The sequence below is a fragment of the Anomalospiza imberbis genome, chromosome 3 (assembly GCF_031753505.1).
Source record: "Anomalospiza imberbis isolate Cuckoo-Finch-1a 21T00152 chromosome 3, ASM3175350v1, whole genome shotgun sequence".
NCBI lineage: Eukaryota > Metazoa > Chordata > Aves > Passeriformes > Viduidae > Anomalospiza > Anomalospiza imberbis.
Window position 1 is genome coordinate 110,525,609 of NC_089683.1, and position 12,030 is coordinate 110,537,638.

At 49.5% G+C, this 12,030-nt stretch overlaps 1 long non-coding RNA gene across 1 annotated transcript; it reads left to right on the forward strand.

The window, feature by feature from the left end:
- Nucleotides 1-919: 919 nt before the first annotated feature.
- Nucleotides 920-3,544, forward strand: LOC137470000 (uncharacterized). The gene is made up of 3 exons (XR_010996864.1): nt 920-1,183; nt 2,184-2,319; nt 2,933-3,544. It is a non-coding gene; the product is annotated as an uncharacterized lncRNA (long non-coding RNA).
- Nucleotides 3,545-12,030: the final 8,486 nt, after the last annotated feature.

Here is a 12,030-nt window from a genome sequence, read left to right on the forward strand (position 1 = left end):
GAAGTGGGCGGGGCCCGGGAGCCGCCCCCCGGCCCCGAGCGGCGGCCGCGGGAAGCGGGGCCGGCGGAGCGTCCGGGCCACGGCTCCTGGGAGCGGGGACCCGGGGGACGCGGGGCCGGCGGAGCGTCCGGGCCACGGCTCCTGGGAGCGGGGACCCGGGGGACGCGGGGCCGGCGGAGCGTCCGGGCCACGGCTCCCGGGAGCGGGGACCCGGGGGACGCGGGGCCGGCGGAGCGTCCGGGCCACGGCTCCTGGGAGCGGGGACCCGGGGGAAGCGGGGCCGGCGGAGCGTCCGGGCCACGGCTCCTGGGAGCGGGGACCCGGGGGACGCGGGGCCGGCGGAGCGTCCGGGCCACGGCTCCCGGGAGCGGCGGCCGGCCGTGCTGCACCCGCTGAAAAGGGGGCTCGGGGCGGCCTTCTCGCCCCACAGCTCCCTGGTGGAGGCTGTAGCCCGGTGGGACTCGGCCTCTTCCCGTCCTGCCGCTGTCTGCCTGGGAGAGGACATGGCCTCGAGCTGCGCCACTGGAGGTTTAGGTTGGCCAGTAAGAATTTCTTCACAGAAAGACATTGGAATGTCACGTTTGACATTGGAAGGGGCTGCCCGGGGAGGTGGTGGAGTCCCTGTCCCTGGAGGTGTTTCACGGAAGACTGGAGGTGGCTCTCAGTGCCACGGTCTGACCTGGTGTGTTCGGTCATAGGTTGTACTCGATGATCCCAGAGGTCTTTCCCAACCTGATTGATTTCTGTGATTCTGCTAAGTATTTCTGATTTGTGGAGTGTACCGTGAGTTAAATCATCTCCACCCATGGCTTTCCACCCAGGTTTATGGCCACGTTCAGTGCTGGGGAGGTGCCGTGGCCCTGGGAAGCACAGGGAGCATCCCTTTTCAATTGGTACCGCCAGACAGTACAGGGCTCACTGCATGCTGCCTTCTTGACATCAGGAATGCCCTGAATCCATCAGGAAAAAAGTCCTGGATTCACTCCAGAACTTCAGCAAAATCCAGATACTTGTCTCTAGACACTGATGGGAGCTTGCTATTTTCTTAAATAATAGAGATCAGCCCCACTCCTGTCCTTCCACTGTTCATTAAAATGCTTTAATTTAAACCTGTTGCTCTCTCCCTACAGCTCAGCTCTGCTATGATGCCACATCCAACACCTGCAAGCCAAACACAACCTAGGTATTCTCTGGATAGGACTGGGCCAACTTTTGTACAGCTGTCCCTTGAAAGGGTAATTACAGGCATGACTTATAGGGGAGTAAGCAGAGATAACTTTTTTATCTGCCAGCAATAAAATGAATTCCAGGAACATGTCTCGCTGCAGTGGAACCAGGGGAAAACACTCCCTCCTTCACTGCATTTTATGGAAGGAAGGGAACAGTCAATACTGAGCACTGGTGGCATCAGTCAGTGTCACTGAGGAGGTAACCAGAACCAATCTGTCCAAAACCAGCAGAATTTGGTAAAGCTCTTGAGCTGGATTAAACTCAGGAGAGGTTTATCTCACAGCACACAGGCAAGCTGCTCGTGCAGCTCCCGGTGCCGCCGCTCCCAAACGCCGGCCGGGGATGCACAGGGAGCGGCGTCCTGTCCTGCCAGCCCATCCACCTGCTCCAACATTTTGGGTTAAGTAGACACAGGAACACCAAAGTGAGGTCTAAGTGCCCCAAATGAAAAAGAACCTTTTTCTTCCCCAGTGCCTGATGTCACCATCTCAGCCAGGGAGTTCAGCATCTTCCAGGAGCCTGGGGCTGCATCACAAAGGAACAACGGGATAGAGGCACCAAGCCTGGTTTAATGCCTCATAAATAAACTGCCTCCTAAATATGCCTCATGAATAAATAACTACAGTAGTCATGATTTCTTTTGGTCTCATCAACTGAGAGGCTTACACCAGTGCAAGATGCTGCCAAAAGTACTGGTCTTGTCCCCCGCCTTATTCCAGCCCTTCTCCCCAGTGCTGAGTTTTGGCTCAGCACTGGCAGTTTTTGGCTGGGAGAGTTGTCTTTTGGATGGGCTGATTCCTGGCTTACAGGTGGGTGGTGACAAGGGGAGGTGGAAAAGCCCTTCTGAAGACCCAGCATCACCCTTTCACCTCACTCATTTATTTCTTCCTTAGCTCTCCTTACTAAATTTCCCACTGAGGACATTTATTTTCCCTCTCTCCTTTGTTTTTCAGCCACTTCATTTATTGCCAATGAACTGACTTGTTTGAGCTGAGAAGGGTCAGCAGATAAAGGAAATCTGTGGGTTTATGGGGAAAAGACAGTGTAAATGCCAAGGAAATAGGGCTGGGAGGCAGCTGGAAAGCCAAGGTGTGAACATTTTAATTTACTGACTAGGGAAGAATAGAAAAATCTTAGTTGTTGTTGTTGTCCAAATAATATAAATGATAACACAGCTGCTTTATGGCCATTTATTTCTGAATTATATATATTTAATAGTAATATATACTATAAATAGTATGTATAATCTACATATGATATCAATACATAATACAAATACACATTACATAATATTGCAACATGTATATATGTAATAATATATATGTAGTGATATGCATATAAGTAGTAATATGTATATGTGATTTCTATGTCTTATATTATACACATATGATATCTTTTTCTATATTATGTAAATATATATTTACAACTTTATCTACAATATAAAATCAGGAATTTATATTATATACATGTAATTCCAGGTGCATCCAGTAAAGTAGACATGATACACACACAGATCCCCAAGGGGGTGTGTGTGTATCTAATATAATTATTACTTAAAGATTTATATCTATTTTATCTATATGCATTTATATTACGGATACATGTATTTACACAGTCTATAAAACCTGTATAATATATAGCTACATGTTGTAATTCTTGTGTTCATTTTTTTCTTTTTTAAATCTGAATTTTGGCCGAAAAGGGCAGAGAGTGACTGGCAGCAGTAAAAGGCCACCTCTGGGCCCCCTTGGGTGGGGCACACGGGGCACGGTTTCACCTGAGCTCTTCCAGCTCATGTTTGTCCAGCGAGTGCAGCAGCTGCCCGACACATTCCCGGTCGCTCCGGAGCTTTGTTTCCTGACCAACACCCATTTGCAGTATTTCCCAAACCAGCGGAGGCTCATCACCATCGCTCCCACTCCCTCTTCGCCTTCCAATGATCCCTGCGGGCTGGGGAGCAGCCGAGTTCAAGCAATCCGCGCTCGGGCATCGGCCGGGCGGGACGTGAAGCATTAACCAGTTTAATAGCACCCAACAGGTAAAAGGTTTCCAAGTGCATCATTAAAAAATATCCCTGTGGCACCGGTCTGTGATACCCCAGGGCTTCAACATGGGGTGCAGAAACTTGTGACTGCCTTCTTCTGAAATCCTTCCCAATTGTTCAAAAAGGTGTAAAAATCCACATTTCATTTTAGTTTAGTTTAGTTTAAGAAACAGGGTTCTCCCTGCCCATGCTATACTCACACACACATTGTTCAACTCCACATGGTTCAATGCTGGAACAAAATAAAATATAAAATTAAATTAAAACAAGATATTTTTTTTAACTCTATGTCTTTCTGTCTGTGTCTTTTCCATGCTTCAAGCAAGGACATACAGCACACCTTTGGGGCAACAGCTGAAAGCCACTGAATCACAAAAACCTGGTTACACCTAAAAATCTCCTGTTAACAACCTCAGCAGGGACCATCTACAGGTTTTGGGTGCTCCCCCTTGGAGCAGCAGCATTCTTGAATAGTAACTTCTCCAAAGAGGAGCAGAACAAAGAGTAACTTATCCAAAGAGGAGCAGAACAGAGGCTGCAAGGGCAGGGTCTCCTGGTTTGGTGGGAGTTCGGCGGTGCTGGGAATGGCTGGAGCTGCTCAAGCCTCACAAGGGAATGGGGATTATTTCTCCCACAGACAGGCTGGACAAAAGGTCTGGAATAATACAGGGCCTATTTTTACCTCCCTTCTTGTAGGAATTCTGTGGCAGCTGGCGCCTGGTGGCACGCCAGCACGCAAACCACCCTCCCGGCGTGGGGCTGGGAGGGGGTGTTGGGAACAACGCAGCCCCCTCTGGTCTGAGGTGCTGGGGGGAAGACAGCCAGAGAGAAAGACAGGGTTCCTATAGGGCCTGTCTTGCCAGCTGCTTCTCTGCGTGCTGGAAGTCATCCTACTGGTTTTTCACAGAAAACAAAACCCTCCTGACAAGCCCTTATGACGAACGACAGATGAGTCTTGTCCTTATCGCCACCCGGTTGTCACCCCTTCACATTTGCCCCTGGACCTACTCCCACTGCTATAATTAATGGCAAATCAGGTGTCAGCTTGCTCTGTTGGACACAGCCGTGGAAATTCTTGGCACGGTGCTCTTCCTTTCGGGGCTGGAAGCCAAGTGCTGGAGACATGGGAGAAAAAGGGCTCATTACGCCTGCAGCGGGGTGAGAGCCTTCCCCTTCCTCCCCTGCGCACCCAGGGCTGGATCCAGGACCTAGCTCCGACCCAGTGACCACGACTGGACTTCTGTGTGCCCACCCAGCAATCCCCATCCAGGAGAGCCTTGCAGTGCCACACCAGGCTCATCCACCTCCCAAGGTTTGCACCCGTGGTCAGGCAGGTTCCCTGCAGCCAGGAGCCTGGTGGTGGACTTTGGGATGCTGGTGCGGAGGGCCTGCCCTGGGCCTAGAGGTCTGCAAGGGATGGAGCTCAGCCACTGGGTGATGAGCCTCCCTCGCTGCCCCACCAAGGCTGACTGGGCTTGGTGGCATCAAAACTTCCCAGCCCAGAGGATTAGGGACTAACACTGCTGGTGGCTCCTCCTGTGGGTTTGGTGAAACATCTCAGTAGGATTTTGGTGCCTGCCTGGGAGCTGGAGTCAAGGGGAGAGAGATGGTTTCCAGGTCACTCCACTTGGCCAAGTGGAGCATGAAGAGGTGTTTGACCGGCCAGTAATTGGATCTTAAATGTTGGACATGCAGAAAGAAAGGACATGCACTGGGGCATGGTGAACCTGGCTACGAAAAGCACCAAACAGGTGAGTTAAGACTAAAAGAGTTACTGTAATTTTCAGGTTTCTCTACCAATAGACCATGTGGTTTTCCTAATGAGTCATAGATCTGCATAAAAACAGAGGCCAGGAAAGAGCTCTGGAGCTGGGACCTCTGGAGGCCCCTTCTCCAACTCCTGCTGGATCAGGTTGTTCTGGGCCAAGGTTTTCACATCCCAGGACAGATATTCCACATCTTTGTTGGATTACTCTCATGGAAAACATGTTTTTTCCTGGTATCCAACCGAAATTTCTCTTTTTCCACCTTGTGCCCACTGCTCCTTGTGTAACCTCTGAGAAGAGCCTGCCTCCAACCCTGTCTCTGCTCTGGCAATTCCCTTTGCTGGGCTTGGTGAGGTTCCTGATGGACCACTTCTAGGGCTGAAATTTCTGGTTATCCTCTCTGGATAGCTCCTGTTCTCGATCATGTGGGAGAAATTTAAACTACTGACACGTCTTAGTACAAAATCTCTTTTTTCAGATTATGAAAACAGGGAATATCTTCAAGCACTTAGGAGACACATGCCTAAATGCACTAGTTTATGCTTCATCCAACAAGTTGCAGGGAATTTTAGTTTTTATTTTGAAGTTTAATGGTAAGTTTTAAAGCAAGGTTAATTTAAGGTAACATTAGAATCTGGATGAGAAGGAAAATATGCAATATTCTCATGGAACTGAACAGCAGCAGAGATTTAAGGTGAAAGAGTAGGTTAACCCTTAGTTATAAGGTGATTTAACCACAAATTAGAACAGTTAATTTATCCATACTAAAAATGTCCATCTCCTATCCCCATGTATCACAAAAAATAATTTGGCTGCATACTTACTTAACAATTATCTCTATATCTACTACTTCCACCTGCAATTCTGTATTAACCATGTGGTATCAAATACAAAGAGGAAAAAACAAGAAGGGAACAAAGTCTAAGTTTTCCTTCTAACTGCTGCTAAGTTTATTAACACACACACATGAATCCCTGAGGCAAATAAGTAGCAGAAATGCACAGGAAAGACCTACTGGCGTCATTCAATGCTCTGTTTGTTCAGCGGCCCTTCCCTCCCATGTGCTGGGATCATGCGCAGGCTTCTGCAGCTTGCAAAACTCTCTTCCCACCAATGTCCCCTCCAGAGAGATGATTTTTTTTTTCCCCTATCCACCACATTTCTGAATATTTTTTCTTGAACGGTTGCCCAACCAGTTGGTTTCTGAGGGAAAATTAAACCTGTGCTCACAAGCCCACGTGCAACAGCACAACAGTTTGTACCAGAGAGGGAATGGTGCTCTTCAGCCAACTCCTAGTCCTGCAACACTGCAAAACCAAGCAGAAGACCAAACCCAGTGTGCCCACATGATCCTTTTCCCCGCCTTGAAATGCATAAAATAAGTTAATTTTCATTTTATTTCTTGTGATGGTTGAGCCCCTTACTGGCAGATCACCAGCCTCCTTCCCTGGCACGTGCAGGACTATATGCACCACTGCTGGAGTAAGGAACAAAATATCACCTGTTTTCAAGCATATAAAAACCTCTTAAGGCCACCAGATCTTTTCTGGGCCCGTGGTTCAACTGGCAGAAGCCTGCCCCTGGATGGTGGTGCTGCCAAGCACCCTAAGGGTGAAGCAGCCCAAAGGGCCGGTGGTGACCTCCCGGTTTTCCCCTGCACCACATCCTCAGTGCTGCTGCTGAAGGAGCCAGCGGGAACAAATGGGACTCACAGCTTTGCTTTGTGTTCGTGGGCTGCAGGCTGGGGTGGCAGGACTGGGAAGATCCAGTGGAAAGCCATGACCGAAGCTGCTGCATCCCAAAACTCCATTGGCCATGTGAGGCTTCCCAGCAGCCGAATGCCTCTCCACAGCTGCTTCTCCCAGACACAGCCCATGGTGTGAGAGCCGCCTTCCCGAGGTCACGCCGCAGCCATTTCACGGAGCAGGGATGAGGTGTCCTCCTGGGATTTGGCAGGCTCTTGCTGGACCAAATTCAGGATGGCCTCGAGCCTGGCGCCATGGCTCCACGGGGCTGTGTTCTCCTGGGAGAAAACTGCAAAGAACATGTGGTCCTGTTGAGCCCCACCATGTCCCTTCAGGTGCTAAATATTAGGGAGATTTAGGAGGAAAGCAGGGGGTGCCAGCTGCTAACCCATTTCAAATCATAGTGTTGTTATCAATGACTTGTTGCCTTCATTTTGGTTTAATTTTAGACCTGCTCATTTTGGGAGCATTCTCTGAAAATACAGTTTATAATAGAAAGGAAAAGATGATTTATTTATTGCTACAAATGGACATGTTTTTCATCTCTTCCATGTTCAAGCCAAGCCATCCACTGCCAGGCAAGCTCCCTGGAGCCCCTTGGAAATGATCTCAAGGACTTTTGTGGTAGGACAATGACTCCCCACAAAGCCTGCCCTGCTTTTTTACCCCTTCTCCAATCACTTTAGTTCTTGCCTGCTCCACACTGGACTTCCCAGCCCCATCTCTGTGAAACAACCTTTTTCACATTTTCCCCCACATAGTAAATCCTTTTATTTAAGGCCACATTTGCTTCCCTTCCTTAGTTAGAGAGAGACAAAAGACTTCAGCTGGAACCCCTGCTAAAATGTTTACTTCATGCTACTAAATAGTCATGGAGAAGCCAGATGAAACATCAGAAAACAATTTATTTCTGGTGTCCACACCACTGCACATCAGTGTTCCTGCCCCATGAGGGGGTGGTTTGGAACTTTAAGGTCCCTTCCAGTGCCAACCATTATAGAATTCTATGATATTGCCACCATAACCCCTTTTTGATGGGAAAGTCAGAATCCTGGATGATTTTGGATGACCTCACAGCTGTTCAGGCTTTGCTGGTGGCAGCACAGATCCTCTCGGCGCACTATCAGCTGCCATCCTTTCCAACCAAGCTCGGGGTGGAAGGGGTTGAAGTTTGCCCCCAGTACTGTTCTTTGAATGTTGGATGATAAATCTGTTAACTGTGAAACATGTTTAATGTTTTTTCCATTTCCAAGGACATTCTTATTGAAAGTGCAGCCCATGTAGTGAAACTGTGCTTTGAGTGCAGCCATAAAGGGTGACACATCACAGATATAAAGACAGACCCTTGTGTCCTGGGTACATTTTCACAGAGGAGGTGTCCTAAAATTTTCAACCCCGATGAAGTTTCCACTGGTGTTGACATACAATGATCCCCAAAGATCTTTGCCCAAAAAACCCTTGTCAAGGGAAGCACAGTGTGTGATTCCTAAGGATCATTGCTCAGCACCTCAGAAATAGAGGTCAGGATAGGAAACCAGGTCTCTGAATGGCAAGAGGAGGCCAGTGAGGAGCCTGAGCAAACAGCCTCATTCCAGCAGCAGAGCCACAGCTACTGAGGGACAGGAGACCTGGGGTGCCTGCACTGCCCTGGGCCGTGCTTATTGCCAGGAGCATTTAATGCCATGTGCTCCGAGAGCTGCACTTTGCCGCATCAACAGCTCCTGAAGGCCTACACCATTTCCCATTCTGTAAAGGGGTCCCAATCAAATTCCTCCAAAAATATCTAACGTTTGGACTCAATGACCTTAGGGACTCAATGATCTCTTGCAATCTGTGATTGTGTGACTCTGTGTGAAGGTGGCTGCTTCAAAGTCATGCTTTTCTCCACAGCTAAACCACACCTGACCTGTTCAAGACCACTTTCCTGCTTTTTTTTTTTTCCCCTAGTTTTGCTAAGCTCTGGGGTAAAACACAAGCGAGTTTAATCTTCTTCTACACGTCTTCGCTGGAGAAATCCAGAAGCAGCCAGAAATGTTTTACAAGCTTATCAAAGGCAATAAATGTTCTCTGCTTGAGCGAAGAGGCTTTCCCAGGAGTTTGGCTGTACTGACGGGGAAGGGGCTCCACAGCCCAAGCAGGCTCCCCGGGCTTTGCCCGCAGCCGTGGCAGACGCCCACACCCACAGCTCAGGCACCTCCGCATCGCGGGCTGCGGGAGCGGGGGGCTCCCACTGGATACGAGCGCCTCCGAGGAGCCAAATCCAGCGGCTTCCAGCAGAAAACTTTGGGAAACGATTTGTTAGGAAGGGCACGCCGCGGGAGCTGCAGTGTTGCCAGCTGGAAGCCTCGAGTAAGGCAAGCAACAAGTTGATTTACTGTGGTGGCCAGCGTGCTGGGCCGCGTTCCGGGGTGTGAGGGGAGGGTGCTGTTGGCTTTGTCAGCCACACGGATTTGACCCAGTGCTGGGCCAGGCAGCAGCTGAAAATGCTCTGCATGTGTATGTATATACAGCTATATGCATAATATGACCAAGCTAGCCCGAGCTTTGGCATCCCTCATCCACCACGCTGGGCTTTGAGACAGGGTTTGTCATTCTGCCCCTTCGGGAAGTTTGGGAAGTTTGAGAAGAAAGTTTAAAAAAAAAAAAAAAAAGAAAAAAAAAAGCTTCTTTTTCATGCAAAGGGTAATAGGCTGAAAAAATCCAGACTGAAAAATCGGCTGAAAAAAGACCAGGAAATCAAATGGCCATGCAAGAGGTTAAGCTGGCAGGTGCTACATCTCCAGGGGACGTGGCATTTTTGCTTGGTGCTGTTCCTGCTGTTCTTGGAGCTCAAGGGGCTGGTCCTCATCTCGTGGCAGCTCTGCCCAGCCCAGCACAGGTGCCAGCTGTTCCTCCTTGCCCTCTGTCCCAGTGTCAGTGCTGAGGTGGCTGTGCTCCAGCAGCTGCATGGCACGACCAAGCCCTGCCTCCAGCTGCAGAGCCACCACCCTCCCTCCTCCCAGCCACCTCTCCCTGTCCCCAGGTGGCTCCAGCCTCCTGCGAATGCAGTGGGGGTGCTGCAGTCCCCCAGCATGCAAGAATCCACCTGCCAGACCCTTTGGAGAGCCCATCCCTGAGGGAGAGGCGTCCCAAAAGCTGGCATGGTGAAGCAAGAGCTGGTTAAGGCAGCCTGCAGGGCTGTGGGAGCACCACCCCCTGCCCCTGCTCGCCCAGGGACCCTCTTTCAGGGGCCTCCCATGAGGAATGCAGTTATCACAGCCAGGATTTATGGGCAGGAGGGGGCTGCAGCCCCCACCACCCCCCAGCAGCCCTGCACAGCCCTACACGGTGCTGCAGGCCCAAAGCTGCAATGTCTGTACTGCAGGGCTGGGCACAGCAGCACCCTTGCTGCTGCAGACGATTTTTTACCTGCCCAGCAGCAGAGAACCTTGCAACAGGCGTTGAAATCCTGAATTCTCAAGGGAATGACACCTCCAGCTATCAGGCTGTGGCTTCTTGGGTCTCCCCTGCCATGTGCTGGTTGCAGCCCCGTGGGACCGTGGGTTTCATCTGGCTGTCTGTGAAGTGGGGACACAAAGGCACCCAGCTGGAAACACGACAGCTTGTCAGGAAATAAGCACAGGACTTTTTCCTGGAGATGGAAGTTTGATGAGATCAGCTCACGAATTCATGTGAAGGCACAGAGCAACTTCTGCATTTTTTAGAGTCCTGGAAGATTAGAAGCTCCCATAAACTTTAATGGGATACTTCTGTGAAACCATTAGTAGAAGCTGTTGAAAAGCAAATTATAGCCATTTATGGGGACCCAAGAAGCTCCAGCAGCTATTCACTCAACGAGAGCCGGCAAAGCAGCTTTCCTTTCAAATTTCATAGTCCCTTTTGTCAAGAACTTCCTCCATTCTCTTGTCAGGCTTTAATTAAATTTGTGCAGAATTGACTCGTTTCTCCTCCCGCGCCACTGCTCCGTGGGCCAGCCTGGAGCTGGATCTAGCCAGGCATATCACCCACTGCACTCCAGGTGCCACAGTTCCCTGGGGAAAACCATGGTCCTGAACAAACCCAGGCCTCACCTGATGGATCTGAAATGACGATGTAACCAGGGGCCTCCAGGAAGCTCAAATGATGGGCAATTGTATCTTTTAAAGCTAAATTGGAGGGACACCTGATCTGAGCACAAGAGATGTGGATATGGCTTTTGAACATATCAAATGGCTTTTAATGCCTTTAATGAAACCTGGGGAGAGGGTAAATTTCTTAGCTGCTCAACTCTTCTTTGAAAAAAGGCACAATACATCTCAGCCCTTCCCAGATAAGAGAGCAACTCCAGCATGTCATCCTTCACCTTCAAGAGTTGTCTGCAGGGCTGAGTCACTAATGCAGCTAATTAGAGACTTCAAGCTGATTATGAGAATTGCAGTAAGTGGAGTTACAAAATCCCTGGGCCTGATACTCCTTAATACAAAAGCCACTTTACACTGACCCAGCCTTAAAATACCCTGGGAGGATGTAAAACGCTCTTAAAGCAAATGGGATCTCCATATGCATTTGGAGGGACTGGCACACATCACAGACCACCAGCAGCCAGGCTGATGGGGCTCTCAAAGGCCCCATCTGCCCCCAGGTGAAATGAAAGCGTGTTTCTGGTCAAAGAGAGTCAGGTCTTTCACAACAAATAAAAACAAAACAAAATATATTCAGGCAACTACCTGAAGAGCTGACTGATATCGATTCAATAAAAGCAGAATAAAAATGTTGCTGAGTCCAATTTGCAGGTGCCTCCAGGGGTGTCTTAACCTTAACAAGTCAGTAAAACTCCCCTCAGTGTCGACTCTGAACTCTCTAAACTTCAGATGTATTTTGAACTGGATACAAAACTGAAAAGAAGAGCTCAACATTTCTGTATTAGCAGTACTGGGAAAGAAAAGGATCTTCCTATATTGTTTTCAAATAACTCATGGCAATATATTGCCTGCAGAACAACATTTGAAGCTAAAGTGCCAGGGATGCACTTGTGGCCTGGACGTGACCATTTGGGTAAAAGGTGCCAGTGCTTGGCCTTTTAAGAGGGAAGAGCCCTCTTAAAACAGAGAGGATCCCCCCAGCCCCAGCAGCCCGAGAGCTGCTCCTTCCTCACGCCTCAGGATCTCCCAGAAGCTGCCAGTGGTGTGTCCCAGGGCAGAGGACTGCACACACTTGGCCATGATCTCTGCAGAGAAAGGAAGTTGCAAGGGAAGCCTTATCTCTG